Source organism: Ornithodoros turicata, unplaced genomic scaffold (assembly GCF_037126465.1).
Source record: "Ornithodoros turicata isolate Travis unplaced genomic scaffold, ASM3712646v1 ctg00000945.1, whole genome shotgun sequence".
In the NCBI taxonomy this organism is placed as follows: domain Eukaryota; kingdom Metazoa; phylum Arthropoda; class Arachnida; order Ixodida; family Argasidae; genus Ornithodoros; species Ornithodoros turicata.
The window spans coordinates 76,262-98,931 of record NW_026999421.1 but is presented as its reverse complement, the minus strand read 5'-3'; the positions used below and the strand labels follow the sequence as shown (position 1 = coordinate 98,931).

Here is a 22,670-nt window from a genome sequence, read left to right as displayed (position 1 = left end):
CGCTGACAGCTGAACTTCTGCAAAGCACTCGTGACAATAGATGAGGAATGGGGAGTTTCATTGCCAGGGTCCATACTCCACCTCATTGCTAGTGGTGATGTGGCGAATAAAATAACGAGCCACACCACACGAAAACCGAACAACAAACGAAAACAAACAAAAAATATAAAATCGGAAGTACCTTACAATAACAAGCAGCGTGAAACCTTTCTGAGTAAAAATAATTAGTTTTATAGGTTGACATTCACCAAATTCACCATCATGCGTATGTGCCCTGTGCACGGCAGTTACGACCCCCGAATTCGGAATACAGGCAGCGGAGAAGAAAAAGAAGGCAATTACCATTAAAAACTAGAGGAACACGGCTGAAGCACGTTTGGAATACATCAGCACACTGATTCCTAAGAAAGATGCGTGCTAATCAGCAATGAGGAGCCTTTAAAGCGCAATAAATACCCCAAATCAAATCGCTCCCCATTGTTTCCTATAGGAGTCACGGCGCCAGTGGGCCCTCCAACATGGCGGCCGGTTGCCGCACCTCTCTCCCACGAGCTCCTCTCCTATGCGCGATCCAACCTTTATACATAGAGTCAGTGGCGTATCTAGGGTGTGGCAGGTGTGGACAGGTGCCATGGGCGCCAGGTGAACAGGGGCGCCATTATGTGGTCGGGAGTGAATGTGCCTGGTCGGGCACTCAACCTGGCACATTCATAAATGATCTAAAGCAACCGCCATTATAGAGGTTGTAGTGTGAAACCTAGTGCGGACCACACGAAAACGCATCCCCAAGGACACCATGTTGCCATGGGCGCAGGTAGCTCTAGATACGCCACTGCATAGAGATCAGTGGTTTACCGTGTGTATTCGTCTTTGGATTATTGCTGTCTTCGGAAATACGTGCCTACATTTGTTACGATGCATAACGATTTATTGATTTCGCTCGCAAAGCATACAGACGCCACTTCAACGCGTCATAGGCGGTAAACATCTTCATGTGTGTTAGTCGAAAGCAAAAGAATGGCGGTGTCGCATGTAATGTCATGATTCACGTTTGATATGACGTTTACCTTGCGATTCCGGTAGCACTACTGAATTCTGCACGCATTCCGAAGGTTCGTACATCGGGACATTGTTCCCTCCATCGGTTCGTTTCCCCCCGTTTGTTATCCCACGTGACTACACAGGGTTGACAACAAAGGGAGCAGCTCCGCTGTAGTTAGTGGGCAGAAATTCGTCCACTAAAACTGTACATGACCAACGGATGGTTGGACCTGGGAGGCGACGCTCGGGGCTAGGAGAATCCCATTGACGGCGCGCCAAGTACGTTGTCTAGAGTTTCCCTATATTAACTCTATGATTTTAAAACTGAACCGTCGTCGTCGTCATCGCTGCGTGCCGCTAAGCGGCGGGAGTGGCGAACACTTTCCTTCTCAAAGTTTGTGTCACACCGGCAACTTTGGATAACAGCCAGTGGTTATATGGAGCCCCGGTCGCTCTGTAACTCAGTTCTTATAGCGATATTCGCAGTAACATTTCAAATTTTTCGAACCATGGGATTGGCGGTTCCGTGGGACTGCCTGCCTAGCATTAGTCGGTCCTGCTCTTCGTTTTAAAGGGGCCGTAAACAGGCCGCCAAGCATTTCTGAAATAATGATACCCCATGAAAGAACGCAGATAATAATACCCAAATATAGATTTCGTTCGGCTCGTGCCAGCTCATTGACCCATACAACTGCTTTCAAAGATGAGTAACCAGCGAGCCTCTCTCCACCACGCATACGTCACATGGCTACGTAGCGTTTTGCCATCGAATCGGGGGGCCGAGCTGCGCACATGACGTTTCAAATTACCAGCCAATAAACATACTTCGTTATCAGCTGTGAGTCGGAGCGCTCAGTTTGTTTGCGTGAAACGACGTTTTGCGCTCCGTGGTTCCGAAATTCAACGTCATGGCATCTTCAACATCTCAGTTGGACTTCAACAACAGTTGGACTGCTATCACATGATAGCGATTCGAACCCGGGTTCCTCCCAGTCACGACGTGACATGGCCAGCACGCTATCCACTGTGCCACGCGAGCTGGTGACGCGATGCCGCGTGGCTCAAACTAAAGTACGGCAGCCCAGTTGTCGGAACCATTCGAAGATGACGAAGATGTTCCATCGCGCACCTACCTAAGATTCCGGAACTGTAGTCCCGGATATTCATTCGCGCTCGTGGTGTGCTGCGTGCTACTGCCCAGAAAACGTAGTGCGCGTATGATACCTAAATTAAACGCATTTCTTTTTCAGTTTGAGGCTGTAACTGTTTAGATTTTGAATAGAAGAGGATTCACGTTCATCTAGTCCAATTCCGCATTTGAAATAAAATCATACATGGAACACTCGATCGTAATTGGTGAGGAAAGCGCTACGTCAAAATGACGTAAAGTTAGAGCGCGGGGCGGAGCTAAAATGCGAAAGAGCGCAGTGAATATTTCATCCGTATGCAAGCGCCTTTTGTTTTTGAGCGTTAGTAATTGCAAGGAGTTTTTACTGCATAAGTTTCAATAATATAACACAAAGAAATGTGCACCTTTTGTACCTGTTTACGGCCCCTTTAAACATACTGAGCAGCCCACTAGGGGTTGCCCAAGAACGTGTGAACTAGGCCAGCATGTGTAACATCGGTCGTGAGTTGATTAGAAGCCTAAAACCAGCCTTTCGTTTAGGCCCGTTGGACAAACGGGCCTAAACGAAAAGCATCGTAGGCATCCTAAGTGTGTGTTTTCCCTTTTTGGGTACACTAGTCCCGGTTTTACTCTCGCAAACATGGAGATTGCCCCTTTTTTCATCCCAGGAAATGACCTTTTTCAATTCCATCATTACCCTATGTGCTTCCTCTTCGTCGACGTCTGAAGAATGGAATGAAAAGTCAGTCATTTGGGTAGTGATGTACGCTCTACAACTAACTTCTCACCTAGTATTATATGATTTGTTTGCCCCTGGATCCAATGCCCTCTGGCCACATCCTTCCACTCAGCACGTAATATGTTTTATTTTATTTGTTTACTTTCATAGTTTCAGGGACCAAATCCGTACTCCTTGAGTATACGATAGAGTGCCCGCTGTATGGTTCTGACGTTGACATCTTCGCCTTCCTTCAAGGTCGGGATGTTACCGATAGAGGGAGGAACTTTCTTCGGCATTGGATGAAGCGCATATGATCAACACATCCTAAAATCTAGGACGGCAACAACCGACGAAAGAACGCTTTGTTCTCGCTGCTGCGACAAATAGCACTTCAAATGCCAAGAATTCTTGTGTATCTTCTAGTTCGCGAGCCATCGTAGAAAGCGTTTGTGCTTCTTCAAAGGTGGAAACGTATCTGAAGCCAACGACGCGTTCAGTAAATTCATGCAAATTTTGGAGAGGTGTTTAATGTCGGACGAGGATGAACATCTCAAGATGTCGTGACGACGTGGAAGGTGAGCATGGACAGTATCTTGACTAAGCTGAGACGAGAACATCGTTTCATTTCAGAGCCTAAATATATTGGCGCTCGTCCAGAAAAAAACACCCGCTGTGTAGCCTGTAATTCTCGCGCATGTAATTTTAAATATCCGCGTGTAAATAAGCGATGATATTGCTTCCTTATATGTGTCTAGTAAATAGTCCAATCTTTTTCTACCAAAGATAATGCTGCTGCATGAAATGTTCCATCTGGTCAATGCTGCAAACAGTGCGCCACATCGCGATGCAACTGGCCTTGTAGGATATGGTTCTAAAATTGCTGCTGTTGAAAAAACGTGCGAACCAGTAGGAATATCGATGTATTTTTAATGGTGAGAACCCTCAATGAGAAGACCAGTATCCCCCTTCAAAGAATTGGCACCGTTCACCAGGGAAGGATAACGGACATATTTTGGTTACCGTTTCTATTTTCGTTACTGCTATATTTTCGTTTCCGTTATCTGTTTCTGATACCGGCCCTTCAATTTCGTTTCCGTTACGGTTCCGTTACTGTTTCCGGTAATGGAACGGTTGTTACAGAGCTGCGAGAGGACAGCCCTTGCAGCTCTGTCAGCACCCTGTTTTGCCCAAGTGCCTTCGGTGTCACGCGTACACACTACATAAGTAATTTTACGTCGTTGGGATGCGCACATTTTGCAAAATGTAGGAACATGTCTTCAGTCACTCGGAGTCCAGCAACTCCAGATGGGCGTAACCTTCATTCAGTGTCGCATTCATAAGCAGACGCTCTCAGTAGTAAATGATACTGTCATGGCCACGGTGAAATTAAAAAAAAAGAACAAAGTACAAAATAAGTAACTAAATAGTAGGCTGTCATCCACTTGCTATGGTGGAGTATAGTCATGTGTTGATGTCATGGAATTATGAGGACTGGGACGATGTAAGCGACAGATGCACCCTCGAGATTCACTATTGCGCTTTCCTTCCATGCTTTCGTGTAGTATTTAGAGCATTACAGGGAATGGAGTCATCAAAACAAAAACAAAAAATGAAAAGTCACTCAAATGTCATCGCACAACAGGAATAGTCATTACCCGAATTCAATACCGGACGATAAATTCGTTTCCGTTTCTGTTTCCGGTAATGGAGGACCGTGGTATGCGTATCCGTTTCCGTTATTGTTACCACCTCCAATTTCGGTAATATACCGTTTCTGTTTCCGTTACCATTACCGTTACCCTTCCCTGCCGTTCACGTGATAACTGACGACGGCGAATGTAGCAAGTGACACATCCCACGCGCGAAGTAAGTCTTTGGTATATTTCACTTTGTCCCAAAATTCGTCCTGCTAACCCGGTGTAGCATATTTCTGTACATAGAATATTTAACAGGCAAAAATGGGAGAAGTCTAGCACTCGCAAGTGAATAAAATAAGTACAGTCGACCCCCGTTTATCCGGACGGTGCCGTTCCCGGCGAAATCGTCCGGATACCGGGGCATCTGGATAAATGAAACGACCGAATAGAAACGTCCTACACAGAACGGTTTAATTAAAACACAGAAATCTCGTCAATGACAGCTGTTACACAGTAGTGTAGGCACTCGATTCCTGCAAACTTTTGCTAATTGCATAGAGTTGAGCCACGCTGCTGCGCTGCTCGGAGAATGTCAGTGCGGACGCAAAGTGTCAATGTCGGAGCCTTGTTTCTCACTGGCGTCGTCGGCACCATCTTGCTGCACATCATCGGAGGCAGCAGCAGCAATCACACAGTCATCAGTCATATAGCTGCACACGCATCATCATCCTTATCAACGTCAACGTAGTCAGAAACCGCAGCATCATCTACGGCAGTCGCAGTGAACCTCTGCATCAGGGATCGCAGCTCAGCTAGGGGAACATCATCACCGGCCAACGGGCCGTAAGCAGCAGGCCCTCGGGTTGGAGTTTTCCCCTCTAGAACCAGACAGTTGATCGAGATATTTCCAAATGACTCGACTGGTCAACGTGACCCAACGCACACAAATAGAAAAGGGGGTCATCGTGCACGGTTGTGCCCCTGACGTGTGACGGGAATAACCCCAACACAGCGAAAAGGGTGACGAGGCGGGGTCAGCGTCTCCTCTTACTCACGGTAGTCCGGATAACTGAAGCTGAATTACAAGCATTTTAGACTTTCGTTCCCAGGAATCCTTGTCCGAGTCCGGAAGCTGAAGTCCGGATAAACGAAAACAAAATACATGGAGGAAAATCCGTTCCCGTGCCTTTTGTCCGGATACCGCGGGATCCGGATAAATGAAGTCCGGATAAACGGGGGTCGACTGTATTTATAAAGATATTGAAACATTTATTTTACTAAAAAACAAGTTTTCAGACAGACTCCGTCCGAAAGCTTGTTTTTCAGTAAAATAAATGTTGCAATCTGTTTAAAAACTTATTTTATAGAATATTTAATACGTTGATCTACTACGTCGATTAGATTCCTCAGTATGTTCGCTATACGAGGGTGGATTCACGACACATGAAGCGGTCACTTAATATTCAACTAAATGAACGACACAAGTGTTCAGGGGAAGACATTGCATATGTGTGTACACTCGTATGTGTGGAGAAAGTGGAAATTCTCGCTCTTAGAGAGGACAAAATCTTTTTATTTACACATCATCCTCTGCATCCGAATTGCGTTCCCAAGACCGATGTCTGTCAGATGCTAAAATGTGGTCGAGCACCTCGATATTGTCCATTTCTTGACGCACTTGCAACCATTTCGGCCAATGAAGTTGAAGTTGAACTCCTCCATGAAGATGTGAAATATTTGCCAAGTTCCTCATTTTTCATCATTTTGCACCGACGAGAAAAGCAGGAGCAAAAGGCACACGTGGTGTTTCCTACATATTCGGTAAACCACGATATCGAGGCATTGGCTTGGCCTCCCTTTATATAGCACTTACAAAAAATTGCAAAGAATGAGACTCGAAAACGAAACATCTCCTTCCCAGGCGGCAGGCTTTCCGAGCGTGCCATAAGCAAAAGGCATATGCTTTTTACTGCTCTATTCGCGTTCTTTTGCCCTTGATTACCTTGTCTGCGATAAGCAGTGCATGTTTGCGATAAAAAAGTGTATTTACCTTGTTCTAATTCCCAGGGTGTCTGTGTGAGTTCACAATCAGCTTTGTCGCGATTAGCAGAGTGTTTGTGATTAACTTATTGTAATTCTTCTCCGTGCTTGCCTGCACCTGTTTGCGATTATCTTGTTGCGATAAGAAGTGGATTGTTGACGTTTGCCAAAACATGTAGGATTACTATTGCAATTATTGTTCATGCACGGCCGCCACCAGCATTTTTATCTGCCTTCCACGATAGCCACCGTGATGACGAGGATGCTGCCCTCTAGGTGTGATGCTTTGAAAATATGGCGCCACACGGTGTGACACTCCGCAACCATCAAGACGCTGGCTGGCGATGAATATGACTGATGTCGCTGCCTTCTTCCGAATGACGTCTTTGATTTAAATAAATTAAACCTTCGTGTCCACTCTGTCTTGTCTGTCAACTGACCGCTTGTATTGACTCACTGTATGATGCAATAACTTTCAAATTTTAAATGGGCTAAACTGATGGCCAATAACTACTACTGTGCGCTAAGTCGTGGGAGTATGGTACGCTAAGAATAGGCTGCTCAGACGTAGATTGAACAGAGGTCTTCCTTTTTAGCGCCAGAAACGTTTAGCAATACTTTGAACTTTTAGGTAGAGTACCCTTCCGAATAAAGTCTGCCTAGTTGGAATATTGTACATGCTCTCTGCGCACAGGCACCCACAGGATTTGGGAAGATCCGAAGACAGACTTCACTATACTGTCCTTGGGTCTTTTCTAATGATAGTTGTTGCAACGAGCTCGTCGTGTAACATAAACCACGTTGGGAGACTTAGCTGGAGACGCAGACCGTCCTCGACCGTTTCTTGTTGCTTCGACACGTTCAAAGTCAACCAATATGTTCTACATTTTCTTGCATAACATTACCTGATTTCTTTATGGATTTCTCTCTGGATCTGATGCCCTCTGGCCACATCCTTCCTCGCAGCGCGACTTACCTCAAGTGGGTGACGGCGCTTCGTGTTCACAACACTTAAAATAGACAACTACTCCAGAATAAGAGCGTCCCTTTGCAAAATAAAGCTGCCCGTCCTTTTCGTTGCCTTCAGTGGGTCAAGTGCACTGTCTCTGCGCTAAGTAAGGTTTCCAATCTCTAAATATTAAGCGGGCGGCATTGAAGGCCATTGACTTCTCTCTACCTGTGTTCCCGAGTAGCAGTTGTTTAAATAACACATTCATCGACATTCTGTGACTTTACAGTGTACACGCACTGCAGTCGTCGCAGACTGTACCTATGCACTCAAATTAGCAACACTGAATTTAGTAATCTCTCCATGTGCCGTTTATTTGTGTGGTCGGTTAACACGAAGAAAAAGAGCAAACCGTCATTTCGAGCTTGGTTACCAGGTGCTTTTATTGTCGCTCGTCACCCTGCAAGATAGAGGTTACAGACTTTAATTTGGACAGGTCGTGCAGTACACGGTTGTAATACAATAATCATGGACGCAATATAAAAACACTTGTCATAGCATATCTAGCACGCAATATTAAAAGATACAAAAGCTCACAAAGAAATACAATTTCTGTTACACCGATGCCCCTGACGACCGGATGCTTTGGCATCGACTGCATTCTTTGCCGAATTAAAACTGGAAGCCTTTTCTGTGTTTTCCAGCGCTTTATCCCGGAGTGGACGCATACACACATTCTCTCTCTCTTCACAGTACACCGTGCATTATGATAGTTGCTTCAAGTAGTAAGTACTGACCACGATTATCCGGAAACGCACATCTGGCCTGGACGCCATTAATTAGCAATTAGAGCTAATTGGGACCCCCCACATGAATCAGCACCCTCCAGGGAGCCATCACACTAATTGGGGAATGTCTATCTCGCGTCCAGACCAGTTGTGCGTTTCCGGATAATCGTGGTCATAAAAAATAAAAAAATAGGCGGAAAATAAAATAAAAAGATAGAAATAGAGTGGAGAGAAACAATTTATTCAAAAATCAACGATGCCGCGGCGAAGAAGCCGCTCCGCAACACCCGAGTGACCAGCGTCCGCCATGTTGGTAGTTTGCACCCAGCAGTTGCAGAGATCGACGACAGGTGGCCACTTAGTTGCAAGGCATCACACCAGATGGCGCCACCATCATAGCTCTAGACGAGAAAGACAGAACAAGATACTAGCGGCAGGTAAAAATGACAGCACTGCTAAGCAAGTCTAGGCATGCGAGAGAAAAGGTCTAACCGCTACTGCTAAAACAGAAAACAGTACACATCGGGGAAAAAGGCTTACGGGGACGATCGCTTAGGCCTAACCTCAACGTCACAACACTATGCAGCTAACTAACACAAGGCGCACATCGCTAAACATGCGAGAAAAGGCTTAACACGAGCGCGGTCACCGCTAAACACGGCAAACATACGAGGAAAGAGGCTTACGGGGGGGCGATCGCTTAGGCCTAACCCCAACACTACGCAGCTAACACAAGGCGGGATCCACACATCGCTAAACATGCGAGAAAAGGCTTAACACGAGCGCGGTCACCGCTAAACACGGCAAACATACGAGGAAAGAGGCTTACGAGGGGACGATCGCTTAGGCCTAACCTCAACACTACGCAGCTAACACAAGGCGGGAACCACACATCGCTAAACATGCGTCAACAGGCTTGGACACCGCAAAACAAGTCTAAACATGCGAGAAAAGGCTTAACACGAGCGCGGTCACCGCTAAACACGGCAAACATACGAGAAAAGGAGCGCGTCAAATCACTCACCTTTTCCCCCGCGGCAACTTCCAGGCAGAAACTGAGCGAGCGCGGAGAACATACGTCTGCTCTCTACGAGATCCAGCCAGAAAGTGAGCGAGCGCGCGGAGCGCACGTCCGTCTTCCGGGACGGTCCGAGAGAAACTGAGAGAGGCGACGCGCAGCGGCCGCTATGGATGCGCGCGCGCCCTCTGCTCCACCCGTCCGCGCATGCGCGCGCGCGCGCTGCTAGCTCCCTCTGCGCCGGCCGCGGGTGTTTTCGGTTTCGGCTCTCTGCTGCGCGCGCGCTCCTAGCGGCGACGGGTGGCTTTTCAGTTTCGCTTTCATTCTCCGTTCTTTGCGCGCGCGCGCGTTTATCTCTATAAAGGCAGCGCGCACCGCGCTCGCGGCATCATTCTGACCGATACGTGGAAAACGCCATGTGTGGTTTATTCTCCTGCGTTTCTCGTCGTCGCAAGGAAAAGACAAAAAACGAAGAACTTCGCGAATTTATACGCGGCATCGTGGAGGAAGCCTTTCAAGTCCACCGTCTGGAATGGTTGCAAGCACGTCAAGAAATGTGTCAGGACAAGATGAAGACGCTCGACCGCATCTTAGCGGCGGACAGACTGGCGAAAAAGAAGTCCAACTTTAGCCTGGACAATCTGTATTGGGAACGCAGTTCCGATGTAGAGGACGACGACGAGGATGTGTAAATAAAAAGCGATGCATGTCTCCTCGAGTCTCAGTCTCTTCTTTCTCTTCGTGCAACGTGTACGCACGCAACATGTCTTCCCCCGAACCTTTTCGTTTCCGTCATCCCTTTCGCTGTATCTTAAGCGGCCCCTCCATGTGCGGCAAATCTACCTTCGTTGCTAACGTGTTGAGGAACCTGAACGACGTGGTAGACAAGCCTCCGTCACAAATATTCTACGTGCAGAAATATGCTTCGCCGAGCATGCAGGACGAATTCGGGGACTCCGTAAAATTTACCAAGGAGCTACCGCGAGAGTGGGGCACGTCGCGCGCTACGCTGATCGTCGTCGACGATCACATGACCGACGCCGGTTCCTTGAAGGAGGTGACCGATCTTTTCATTCGGGGTTCTCACCACGCCAACGCGTCGATCTTCTTACTCGTTCAAAACATCTTTTTCGACAGTAGCCATTTTAGAACAATATCCTACAACGCCAGTTACGTCGTCCTGTGGCGCACCGTGCGCAGCGTGCACCAGATGGAACATTTCGGCCAACAGCTATTTGGCAGAAAAAGATTGGAGTATTTTCTGGACGCATATAAACAAGCGATGTCGTCGCCCCACGCATATTTACTCGTGGATCTTCACAACTACACGCACGAGGATCACAGGTTGCGTAGCAATATCTTTCCGGGAGAACGTCAATATATCTACGCTCCGAAATGAATCTCCGCCCTCACCTCACTTTACTCAAAGTACTCTCCACTCTACCCCCTCCACGCCGCCGCGACGTCTTGAGACGTTCGTCCTCGTCCGACATGAAACACCTCTCCAAAATTTGCCTCAATGTATTGAACGGAAAGATGGCTCTAGCTCCAGATACGTTCGCGCAGACTGGCGAAAAAGAAGTCCAACTTTAGCCTGGACAATCTGTATTGGGAACGCAGTTCCGATGTAGAGGACGACGACGAGGATGTGTAAATAAAAAGCGATGCATGTCTCCTCGAGTCTCAGTCTCTTCTTTCTCTTCGTGCAACGTGTAAGCACGCAACATGTCTTCCCCCGAACCTTTTCGTTTCCGTCATCCCTTTCGCTGTATCTTAAGCGGCCCCTCCATGTGCGGCAAATCTACGTTCGTTGCTAACGTGTTGAGGAACCTGAACGACGTGGTAGACAAGCCTCCGTCACAAATATTCTACGTGCAGAAATATGCTTCGCCGAGCATGCAGGACGAATTCGGGGACTCCGTAAAATTTACCAAGGAGCTACCGCGAGAGTGGGACACGTCGCGCGCTACGCTGATCGTCGTCGACGATCACATGACCGACGCCGGTTCCTTGAAGGAGGTGACCGATCTTTTCATTCGGGGTTCTAACCACGCCAACGCGTCGATTTTCTTACTCGTTCAAAACATCTTTTTCGACAGTAGCCATTTTAGAACAATATCCTACAACGCCAGTTACGTCGTCCTGTGGCGCACCGTGCGCAGCGTGCACCAGATGGAACATTTCGGCCAACAGCTATTTGGCAGAAAAAGATTGGAGTATTTTCTGGACGCATATAAACAAGCGATGTCGTCGCCCCACGCATATTTACTCGTGGATCTTCACAACTACACGCACGAGGATCACAGGTTGCGTAGCAATATCTTTCCGGGAGAACGTCAATATATCTACGCTCCGAAATGAATCTCCGCCCTCACCTCACTTTACTCAAAGTACTCTCCACTCTACCCCCTCCACGCCGCCGCGACGTCTTGAGACGTTCGTCCTCGTCCGACATGAAACACCTCTCCGAAATTTGCCTCAATGTATTGAACGGAAAGGTGGCTCTAGCTCCAGATACGTTCGCGCGTTTGAAGAAGCACAAACGCTTTTTACGACGGCTCGCCTACAAAAGATTCACAAGAATCCGCAACGTTTGAAGCACTATCTGTCTCAGCAGCGAGGACAGGGCGTTCTTTCGTCGGTGGTTCCTCTCCTGCTTTCCGCCGTGTTGAACCTTTTCACCAATGGCCAAGAGAATTGAAGTGACCTCCTCCTCCATCGGAAACATTCTTTCCTCGAAGGAGAGTGACGACGTCAAAGTGAAACTCATACTGCAAGCACTGTATCGCATACTCAAGCAGTACGGATTTGACCCCTACGACAATAAAAACAAGGCGTCCGACGCTACAAATGACTTTGACTATTCGCTCCTCTCTCCAGAGGTGGACGAAGAGGAAGCGGAAAGGGTCGTCTCGGAATTAAAGAAGGTTCTTTCCTGGGATCGCGAGGGTTGTGTCTCCGTGTCGGGCAAGCCCATCAGACACTCCTCCGTTTACGAACTCGTCAATTATTTGTTGCAACGTAAGACGGGAAAGAAACCTTCCTGGTTCCCCAAAGTCTCGAAACTATTGCGTCTGATTTCTCTACCCAAATCTCGCGAGCCTCAACAGCAGCAGCAGCAGCAAGCCTCCATTGCGTGGACGACTTATGGAGGGATATGAGAAACCAGAGGGTGGTTTGGGGGGTGTGGAACGCTATAGAAAAGCGCATCACTTGAGCAAAAAGAAGGCTCTCGCCATTCTCAGAAAGCTGGATGCCTACACGCTCCACCATCCGGTCAGAAGAAAGTTTAATAGGAGACGCATCATCGCGCTCAAGATCAACGACGTGTGGCAAATGGATCTCGCCGATTTTTCAAAATACAAGAGATTCAACGGTGGCTACCGCTACATTCTCGTGGCAATCGATTCCCTCTCCCGCTTTCTGCGCACCCTCCCGCTAAAGACGAAGCGCCCCGCCGAAATGAAAAGGGCCATGATAAGACTTTTTCGGGGAGGTAACGTACCTACACGCATCTTTTGCGACAGAGGCGGGGAATTCTACAACAAGACCGTCAAGGAGTATCTCTCACGAAAGAAGGTACAGATGTATTCTACCTTCTCTCCAGTAATCAAAGCGTCGCAGGCAGAGCGCGTCATACGCACTTTACGCGACAGAATATTCCGTTATTTTAGAGTAACGGGAAAATACCACTTCGTTTCCGCGCTTCCCAAGATCGTGCGCGACTACAACACCACCAAACACAGGACTTTGGGCATCAGCCCGTCCGAAGTCACGCCCGAAAACGAATTGGAGCTGTTCAATAAGATAAATGGGAAGCCCGTCGTACCCTCCGTGAAAAAGAAGCTCAAACTGGGGGATAAAGTGAGGGTCCTACTTCACAGAAAAGGTTTTCATAAGAGCTCGGAAGGGAGTTGGTCGCCTCAGATTTTCACCGTCTCCCGCCTGAGAGACACCTCTCCTCCCGTCGTACACCTGGAAGATTACCGGGGTAAGGAAGTGGACGGATCTTTCTACCCGGAGGAGGTACTCGTCGTAACCCGAGACGCCAATCAGCCTTGGCCAGTAACGAAAGTGCTGAGGAAGAAGCAGGTGAACGGTCAGAGCTTCTCCTTGGTTCGCTGGTTCGGTTACGACAAAGAACACGACAGTTGGGTTCCGAGCAGCGACGTGGTCAAGATTGGGAAATGATGTCAGACATCTACGTCCACCTGCTCTCGAACGCCAGCATGGATAAGTTTCCCTCGAATAAACTCAACGCCTTCACGGTAGCTTTCGATAGTCCGCTTCAGCTCTCGAATCGGTATAAAGTCGGTCTGATGGATCTCAGCGTAAGTAACGATTTTTTAAATATCGGGTACGAAAGGCAAGATGCGAAAATCGAGGTTTCTTTCGAGGACACGGTGGAAGCCGGCAGAACTTTTCGTGTCACCTCGGATCTCGAGAGGGATTTGGGAAAAGCCCTTTCGGAATTCGACGTTTCTTTCGCGTACAATAAATCGCGATACGACTTCGTCTTACCCGTGGACGTGAAAGCCGTGGAATTGGACCCTCGGCTCGCGCAAGCGCTCGACGCCTCGCTAGCGTCCCGCGAAGCAGGTCGTGCGGTGAAACCCCCCAAATTGAGCGAACGCGAAGCCACCTCCATCTTATTGGAGCACGCCGCAGCCGCCGTCGCTTTCGGCGACGTCACTCTGAATTCGGAAACCACGTCCCTACGGAACACACTCAACAAGTATTTCCAGACGCACAAGCTGGACGCCTCGCTAGAATTCGCGGATAACGTGTACTCTCTGAAAACACCGAAAGGGTTGCACGTACCGGAACCCTTTGTCAAGCTGCTACATCTCACACCCGTCGAGGGACACGAAGAAGAAACGCTACGCGTCTCTCTCCCCGTAGCGCGTCAATTTTCTTTCACGATCAAGACGAAAATTCCTCGATCTTTGCAAGTACATGTGCCTCCCGGCTATTATGCGACGCCGCAAGCACTTCTAAATGCGATTAATCAGCGCGTAGGCGAACGCGCGCGCTTCAGCTTCGACGGAACCGAACAGAAATGTAAAATTCGGCTTTCCGAGGGCACCTCCACCCTAAGACTTTCCGAGTACCTGGCCGTGCTTTTGGGCTTCGAATCGCGTACCGTGTTCACGGGGGATGAGGATGCCACGAGCTCCGTCGAGGTACTCCTGGAACCCCCGTTTCACAACATAATCGTGTACACGGATATCGTGGAATCCACGTACGTGGGGAGCGGGAAAAAACCTATATTAAAAATACTACCCTTTTATTACGAGAAAGACAAGCACGTCGTCACCTACACGTTAGATAACATCCAGTATTTTAACCTGTCTCAATTCGAAATTCCTTCAGTGACGATCGTTCTCGCGGACGAAATGGGAAGACGTTTGCCGTTGCGGTCCAAAGGCAGAACCAATCTAACGTTGCATTTCAAATATGTACCGGAATTCCCCCAAAATAATTCCCATGTACACGGGACCCCTTTTCCAACGAGGGGGCGGTGTGTTGAGCAACATATCCAAGTTTATCGTTCCCATCTGGCAGCAAATAAAACCGATCGCCAAGAGAACGTTGAAGCGCTTGGCGCGGAATTTGGCCGATGGCGAAGGAATATCGCGCGCAGTAAAAAAGACGGCCATAGCAACGGGGAGAGACGTGCTGGATTCCATGGAGGGCTCTGGAAACAACAATGGGAAGAAACGCCGCAAACGACAACAAAAGGCGCCGACACACGACGCACCTGCAGATATCTTTGGTACGCCGTGAAGGTCACACATCCGCTGCGCGCGCTCCGTCATGACGTCAACGAAAGGAAAAATACAGACGCCGATCTGTCTAACGAGTGATGTGATGATATTCGAACCCCCTTCCATTCAATACGGCGTGGAAGATACTTCGTACCAACTTTTTTATCCGGTCAACGGAGTAAATAATTCCGTGATCGAGTTTTGTATTCAAAATTTGCAAAGGGCACACTTGGATCTCTACGGTAGTTTCGTGTCTTTGACCGTGCGCATTGTTCGCGACGACGGGGAAGAAATGGACGAGAAAGATGTCGTTTTCCCAATAAACCACCTGTTGAGCGGCATGTTTAAGACGGTCACCGTTTATGCGAACAACAAGCTCGTCAGTTCCAACGAGTTGTACGCCTACAGGAGTATTTTGGACGTCGTGCTTCATTCCACGCCCGCGGCTCAAGAAACAGTGCACGCGGCTGGACTCTATGTCGAGGACGACGAACATTTAAAGGACGATTACGACGTCTCGTCTCGCGGTCCGAAACAACGTTACGAAGCGACGAAGGGTGGAAAATACTTTAACCTGGTCGGACAGATCAATACCGACCTGTTTCAACAGCCGCGCCTGATGGTACCTGCCGTCGAAATTCGCGTCGTTTTCCTGTTAAACAACGACGAATTTAAACTCGTATCGGTCCCCAAAGACAAGAAAACGTACAATTACGAGGTGGACATTAAAGGAGCTCTGAAAGCCAACTCAAAAATTTTCCGTTCCGAACGCGTTGTGGAAGCAGGTAACTTAACTTGATGATTAACACGAAAATTTTCTCTGTGCGCGATGTTTTTCGTAGAAAAACAGACACTTGAACATCGCCGCGCGTGTTCCCACTCGACTCGCTCCTCCGGGTCAAACGAGGAGGAGAAAGAAAAAAACGTCATTGGTGACGTAATAAAAGTTGAAAGCGGCGACCGCGCTTCTATCCGGGTCAGTGCTGACTGGTTTTCTCTTTCTTTCCGTTTTCTTTCACCCTGCTTTCTCTCTGTCAAGGGATGAATAAGGGAGGACCTCGATATTCATGGTCGTGAAACCCCCGTTCTCGAAATTCATGTTCCGGAAACAAGGAAAAGGGGAAATGCTGCTTCGTAAGATGTTATGCCGCGATTAAGGATTATTCAGTGTTATGCCGCGATTATTCAGGAATTTTCTATATGTGTTCAAGTCGCCTTAGCGAACGAAAGACACATTTAGAAGCCATTTGGCTTAGCAGGGCGGCATGTTGGTTGGTTAGTTGTGTGCTTGCAATATTATGGGTGGGTTAGTCACAGTTTGCCGTTGGCAGTTTTCCGCGCGCAACATGTGCATTTTATAGTCAGCTAAAATTTACGCTTCTCACGTGTTGTTTCAGTGCACGCTGATATGTCGTCGGACGCAAACTTAACCGGCGTTGTCGGTCACTATATGGTGGATAAAACTGATGCACTATATGGTGACAAAACAAATGGCGCCGAGCACGGATCAACTCAAACTTGCGTGCCTGCGTCGTCCATATTTATAGTCTGCATCGGCCAATTCTCGTTTAGCTCGATGGTTGGCAAGTTGACCATAAATTGTGGTGGTCTTATGACACTGCTTGGCTATGTTGGTGTGTAACTCAGGCAATGAATGTTCAACTCCTGATGCCACGATGTGCCGGCGACGGCCTATTGCGATAGATTTCACTGGATTGTATCTGACAACGTATGGGCAAGAACACTCCTCCAGCTGAATAAGGAATTAACTGAATGGCTAACAAAGTTGCTAGTCAAAGTGACGGGCACTAGTGATCATAGCGAATTAGTGATACAGCGTATATTGATATAATGACATAGCGGACGGAATTAGTGGTCATAGCCATGCAGCGATCATTTCGAGGCGTGAAGTGAAGCAGCGCTTAGTGCCGCACTGTGTTTATACGTATTGCCACCAACAACACAACAAGAAACAGTCACCACGATAACGAACAGCATACAAAACACAGACACGGACAGAACAGCGTTCAACTGGCACCTGAAGTTTATTTTCATAATCCACCTACTCCGGAAGGTCGCTTTAGGGAAAGCAAGGTCAGGCGGGGAGAGGTTGACCGATTTTTGGTTGACTTCGCTCGGGGAGTTCAATGAGGAGGCCTCTACAATCTCACGGTCTAACCTTGAACAGTGTCTGTAGACCAGTCTTCGTTTACTGTATCTGATAAACAAAAGAAAAAGCAAAAGAAACCTCTTCCACCGTTGCAGCGGGGTTCCGAGTGAAAAATAGCAGACGACGTTCTTCGAAACCAATCAGGGGATCCACCTTTCTGACGTCAAAATGACGCAAGCGGCTGGACGGCTCGTTCCGGGTATTGCCACCGTTGCGCACGGTCGCGATTTTCAAAATCGAATTCTGCGATATTTATGCACCTGTTGATAGAATTACTTCGCATGGTGCATTTTAATATGCTTATTGACCACTTGGTTCAAAAAAATGCTAGTGATTAAAGTGCTTTCCTAGCTCCTTTAAAGAAATGACGTTACACTTGAAAAAGGTGACGCTGGCACCTTCCCTGTTTTTGGAATACGAGCGGCGGCTTCAGACCACGCCGGCCATCTACGTGTTACGCGGATTGGAAACCAAGGTGCGGAGCTTGAGTGCCGGGAGCTTGGACGCTCACTTTGAAAACGTTTACCCCGAAAGGGTGCCTTCCAAATTATGCGTCGCCCTGCTCGCCACGTCCGACTTTCTCGGCGACATCCAATCGAACCCCTACAAATTCCGTCATTACGACCTGTCTCATTCGATGCTCTCCGTGGACGGTCAGCAAGTGCGAGCCGAGTACGACTTTCAGAACGGCCTCGTCAAAATTCCCTACTTTAACTTCTTGCAAGAACTGGGAGAGAAACATTTCAAGTATAGCTACGAGCGATTTAAAACGAACGGGTTCCTTCTCTACTTTAACTTGGACGTGGACAAGTGTTCTTCTCCTTCGCATTTGAACGAGTGGCGAAGAGGAAACGTTCGCCTGCAATTACGCTTCGCTAAAGCCCTTCCACACGCGGTCACCGTCCTCTTGATTTCCGAGTGTCCCAAGCTCATGTACGTCGACAAGGACCGTACGATCACCTTCCCATAAAAAAAAAAAAAAAAAAAGATGTACGAGAGCGACATCTTGGAACTCGTGTCCCTGAACCCCCTCGCTTCCTCCATGCTGAGAGGCATTTGCGCTTCAAACGAAGCCTTCGTTTTACGCAAGCCCGGTTATTTAATCATCAATACGGAAGAGCGAAGAAGACGCGGGCAGCACTGGGTGCTCTACCTGAAAAACTACGACGGGTCTGCCGTGTTTTTCGACAGCTACGGACTTCCCCCCATCGAAGCAAACCTTCGAAGGACTTTACCTGTAGTGGACGAGTATAACGACAAGTGTATTCAATCACCCTTTTCGCCTTACTGCGGGCTTTTTTGTATCTACGTAGCCACGCGCATGTCGAAACGCTACAGCTTGAAAAGTTGTGTATCCATGTTTTCCTGTAACCTCGAAGAGAATGACGAAACAATAAAACGTCTCCTCGTGAGCGAACTCGTTTCGTAAAAAATAGACTATTTATTTATTCACGACATACACAAGACCCTTGCGAGACGATCTTCCAACGTGCTGACCCGACGCTCGTCGTCGCCGGTCTGCACCATGACGTCGAGGGATGTGTGGAGAAGCCAGTAGCGACGGACGATAGGTCGGTTGAAACCCGCGTTGATGAGACACGGGTCGACTGCCTCTCCTCGTCTATACTTTTCCAGCAGCTCGAGCTTGTAATCTACGAAACGCTTCATTTTCTTTGCAATCTTCCCACTGACGGTGAACAGACGTAAGGGTATCGTCTTGAGAATCGAGCGAAAGTCTCCCTCGCAGCTATCGCCGTGAATATAATCGCGTAATCGCAGCAAGTCCCGATACATTCGCGTTTGCACAAAGGTGGCAAACCTCTGCTCGGGCGTCATCATGACTGAGACGGAATGAGAGTAGACAACCTTTTTTTATTTCTCGTTACACACGAATTAGGCTCCAGCTTTGGTTTCGTAGCCGGGAAGGCAGCCCAAATATGGACGAAGGCTCGAGTCTAACCAATGGCTGGGGTTTCTCGACCAGAGTCCACCGCAGCGACAGGTAGTCAGTTGATCGCCGATTCGCAAAAAGAAGGTCTTTGGAGGAGGCTTGAAGGTTAGGACCAGGGGTAGATCTCCCGTCAGTAGCCATTCGTAATCTGCAACGAAAGGAGTGTGAGAAACGCGTGTTTTTATATCTCAAACACACACGTACAATCTTCTTCAGTCACAGAGTGACACTGATGGTCCATCTTCTCCATCTTCCTTCAATAGTCGAAGTCCTTCGCAACGTACGTCGAACGGTACCGTCCGACAGCCGAGAAACGGGCGAATCAATCGGTCCGTCCAATGCTTTTGCTCTGGAAAAAAATGTGAACGATTATAGAACGTATTAAAAAAAAAATAGCGAGGAAGCGTACCTTTGGACCACAATCCACCGCAATTGGTGCAGAAGAAGCGGGCCCTGCCAATCTCCCGAAATATGTGAGGCGGGAAAACACCGACTTCACGCGCAGCAAAAGTGTTGTACACTGGAAACGAAACTCTTCAAACATTTCGACGATGATGATGACGTCATGGGTATATTACTTACGAGGATCTACCAAGCTGATCATGATGGAATGACGATCGAACGTTCGCTTCGACATTTATAGTAAAGCTTTGCCTCTCACTCTCTATGACGTCATTGAACGTGTTTAAACATGTTAAGACGTGTTTGAACATGTTTGGACATGGGCGGCGAAGTCGCCCCTGGACACACTCGTTCCTCTCTCACCCTCTGTATGACGTCATTGAACGTGTCTGAACATGTTTGGACGTGTTTAGACACAGGCGACGAAGTCGTCCCTGGACACACTCGTTCCTCTCTCTCTCTCTCTCTCTGACGTCATTGAACGTGTTTGAACATGTTTGGACGTGTTTGAACATGTTGTGACGTCACTGAACATGTCTGAACATGTTTGGACGTGTTTGAACATGTTGTGACGTGTGTAGACACGAACCCCGCAATACTAAAAACGTCACGCAGTACGAATTAGATTGGTGGTTAGTGTGTCGCGCCCAGTGTAGAAGGATCCTGGGTTCGAATCCCACTCTGGGACGGTTACACAGGATGTGACAGCGGGTCGTCTCTCTCTCTCTCTCCGTCTTTGTAGTCCTTGGACGTGTCTGGTCTCGAACCCCCTGTGTCTCCCCTCCTCCTCCTCCTCGCACGATATTGGAGGAACAAAGGGCGGCATCTTGTCACAGAAGCAAAGTGGCGGATTTACGTAATCGATGGATATGACGTGAATGGGGTTAGTGCGAGCGTGAGAACCCTGTACTATAAGATGGTCATCCCCTGTACCCCCCTTGTCCACTATTCTCGAATCAAGAGTCCCGAGAAAATGCTGCATACGTTCCAGACGATTTTGGACCTTCTGGTCCACATTCGTCCGCCGTTTGGTAAGTTTTTCTCTATCTCTTCTTGTTTAGAAATAGTTATTTTCTAATACCTAACGTTCCTCTGTAGGTTTCACTGTGACACACATTGTGCAGCTATTTTTCCAGCTGATCCCCGGTGCGGGGGGAGATGTGCCCCGCTTGGATATGGAGACGTTTTTGCAAGCGTTCGCCATCGTAGGCGAAGAAGACATTGAGACGGCCACCACAGAAGTGCTCATGGCGTGCTACGGCAGGGAGTGGCGAGAAATCGCTGTGCAGCGGGGACTAGAGGGGGAGCTCTTTTTCAGAGTGCCCCGAAGCTTAGAGGAGCATACTTTACCGCTAGAAGGTACTGCTCCTTTAAGCTTCGGGGAAGCGGAGCACCTCCTCTACTCCCTGGTGCACCAGTGGAACAGAGCGAGTGCAGCGGGTTGGAGAGAACTCGCTGAACGCTGGATGGCGAGTCAAATACCGTGAGTGTTTTTCGATTGTGGTTTTTGTTCGTAGAATCCTTATTCTGGTTCTTTATTACTAGATTGGATCCATGGGTTCTTATAGAAGACCATGAAGCACCCATGTAAACACGTCAGCCAATAAACGCATATCGTCTTTCGCATCACGCGACTCTCTCTCTCTCTCTCTGCCCCAATACAATAGAAGAATAGGAAACCACAGATCCTGCGTATAAAAGCGAGCGTGGGATAGGCCGCAGTTAAAGATGATGATGTCGACGATGTCACCACCACCACAATGTTCGGTCTGCTTGCACCGGAGGTAAGTGCATTTGTATGTGTTTAGATCGATGTTTGATTAATGCCTCCTTTTCTCTATTTGCTAGGTGCACACAGGAGAATTATTTCAAATTGGGGGGAGGGACTTCATGCCTAACATGAGGTCCGATTAGGCTCCGCGAAGTTCAAAATTAGGGGGAGAATCGCCCGCATTATTCAAAATTGGGGAGGGATGGGAATTTATGGCTAATATGAATTCTGATTAGGCTTAATGGGGAATTGTGGGGCGTCCCCCGCCCCAGTCAAAATTGGGAATGGGTAAGAGAATTCATGGGAAACATGAATTCTGATTAGGCTTAATGGGGAAGATTTTGGGGAACATTTTAATCTGGCCTTATTCAAAATTGAACTCCTTCTTTCATTTTTCGTTAGATTATTCCAAAACGGGGGGGAGAATTCGTGCATAACACGAATTTCATTAGAGACCATGTTGATTATACAAAATTAAGGAGTTCTTAAAGGGAGAATTATTTCAAATTGGGGTTAAATTAAAACCTTCTTTCATTTTTCGTTTGGTTGACATCGTCGACATCCTATGCGTTATTGCAAAGGCGTGGTGTCCAAAGTACAGACGCCATCAGCGCAATGACAGGGGGAGGAGACGGTCTGGTTCTACGACGGTTGATCGAAAACCCACGAGGGGCATTCATCCACGACGAGAGTCGTTTCGTGGAGCAAAATGTAAGTCGAGTGGTTCTGCTGTGAGAGGGGCATTCATCCTCGACACGAAGCGTTTCGTGGAGCAAAATGTAAGTTGACCGTCTCTGCTGTGAGAGCGTATTCTATGTATGACATTGTTTTTCAGGAACCAATAGCCGCTGTCGTCGCACATCATGCAGCACAGGAAACGCCGTCCAGCAACCTCCCCGTTAGGCCCAACTGCCTTCCTGTATAGCAGTAGGACACCTCCTTGTACAGCATTGTGCAAGGAAGACCGTGAGCGCCTTTGTGAATCGAGTGGCCGTGGAAGAAAGAGCAGGCATCTATCGACCAAGTCCTTTGTATATATTCAATAAACATGTTTCAGTGAAAGAACACACACAGAGTCTCGTCAAAGTTATTCGGACTGTTTAATGCGTTGCATGTCAATAACCAAGCGGTATTTCAATAAATCAGTGACAAAGTTGACGATGTAGACTGCTTGCAAATGTCGCTGCTTCCGCAGGGCGTGCTTAATATGAGCGATGGCACGAGCGAGAAGGTCCACGATGTCTGCAGCGATGTAGTTGAATTCTGCGTTGGCCAAGCTCACAAA

At 48.0% G+C, this 22,670-nt stretch overlaps 1 protein-coding gene and 1 long non-coding RNA gene across 2 annotated transcripts in view; both read right to left on the bottom strand.

The window, feature by feature from the left end:
* Positions 1-7,865: 7,865 nt before the first annotated feature.
* LOC135375785 (uncharacterized) overlaps positions 7,866-22,670 on the bottom strand; it is a 33,278-nt gene continuing 18,473 nt past the window's right edge. Inside the window, exon 6 of the mRNA XM_064608423.1 lies at positions 7,866-7,977. The gene's annotated coding sequence lies outside the window, so the exon portion shown is untranslated. The remainder of the gene's footprint in view (positions 7,978-22,670) is intronic.
* Positions 8,528-9,441, bottom strand: LOC135375766 (uncharacterized). The gene is made up of 2 exons (XR_010417385.1): positions 9,330-9,441; positions 8,528-8,706 (listed from the first exon to the last, which is right to left on the bottom strand). It is a non-coding gene; the product is annotated as an uncharacterized LOC135375766 (long non-coding RNA).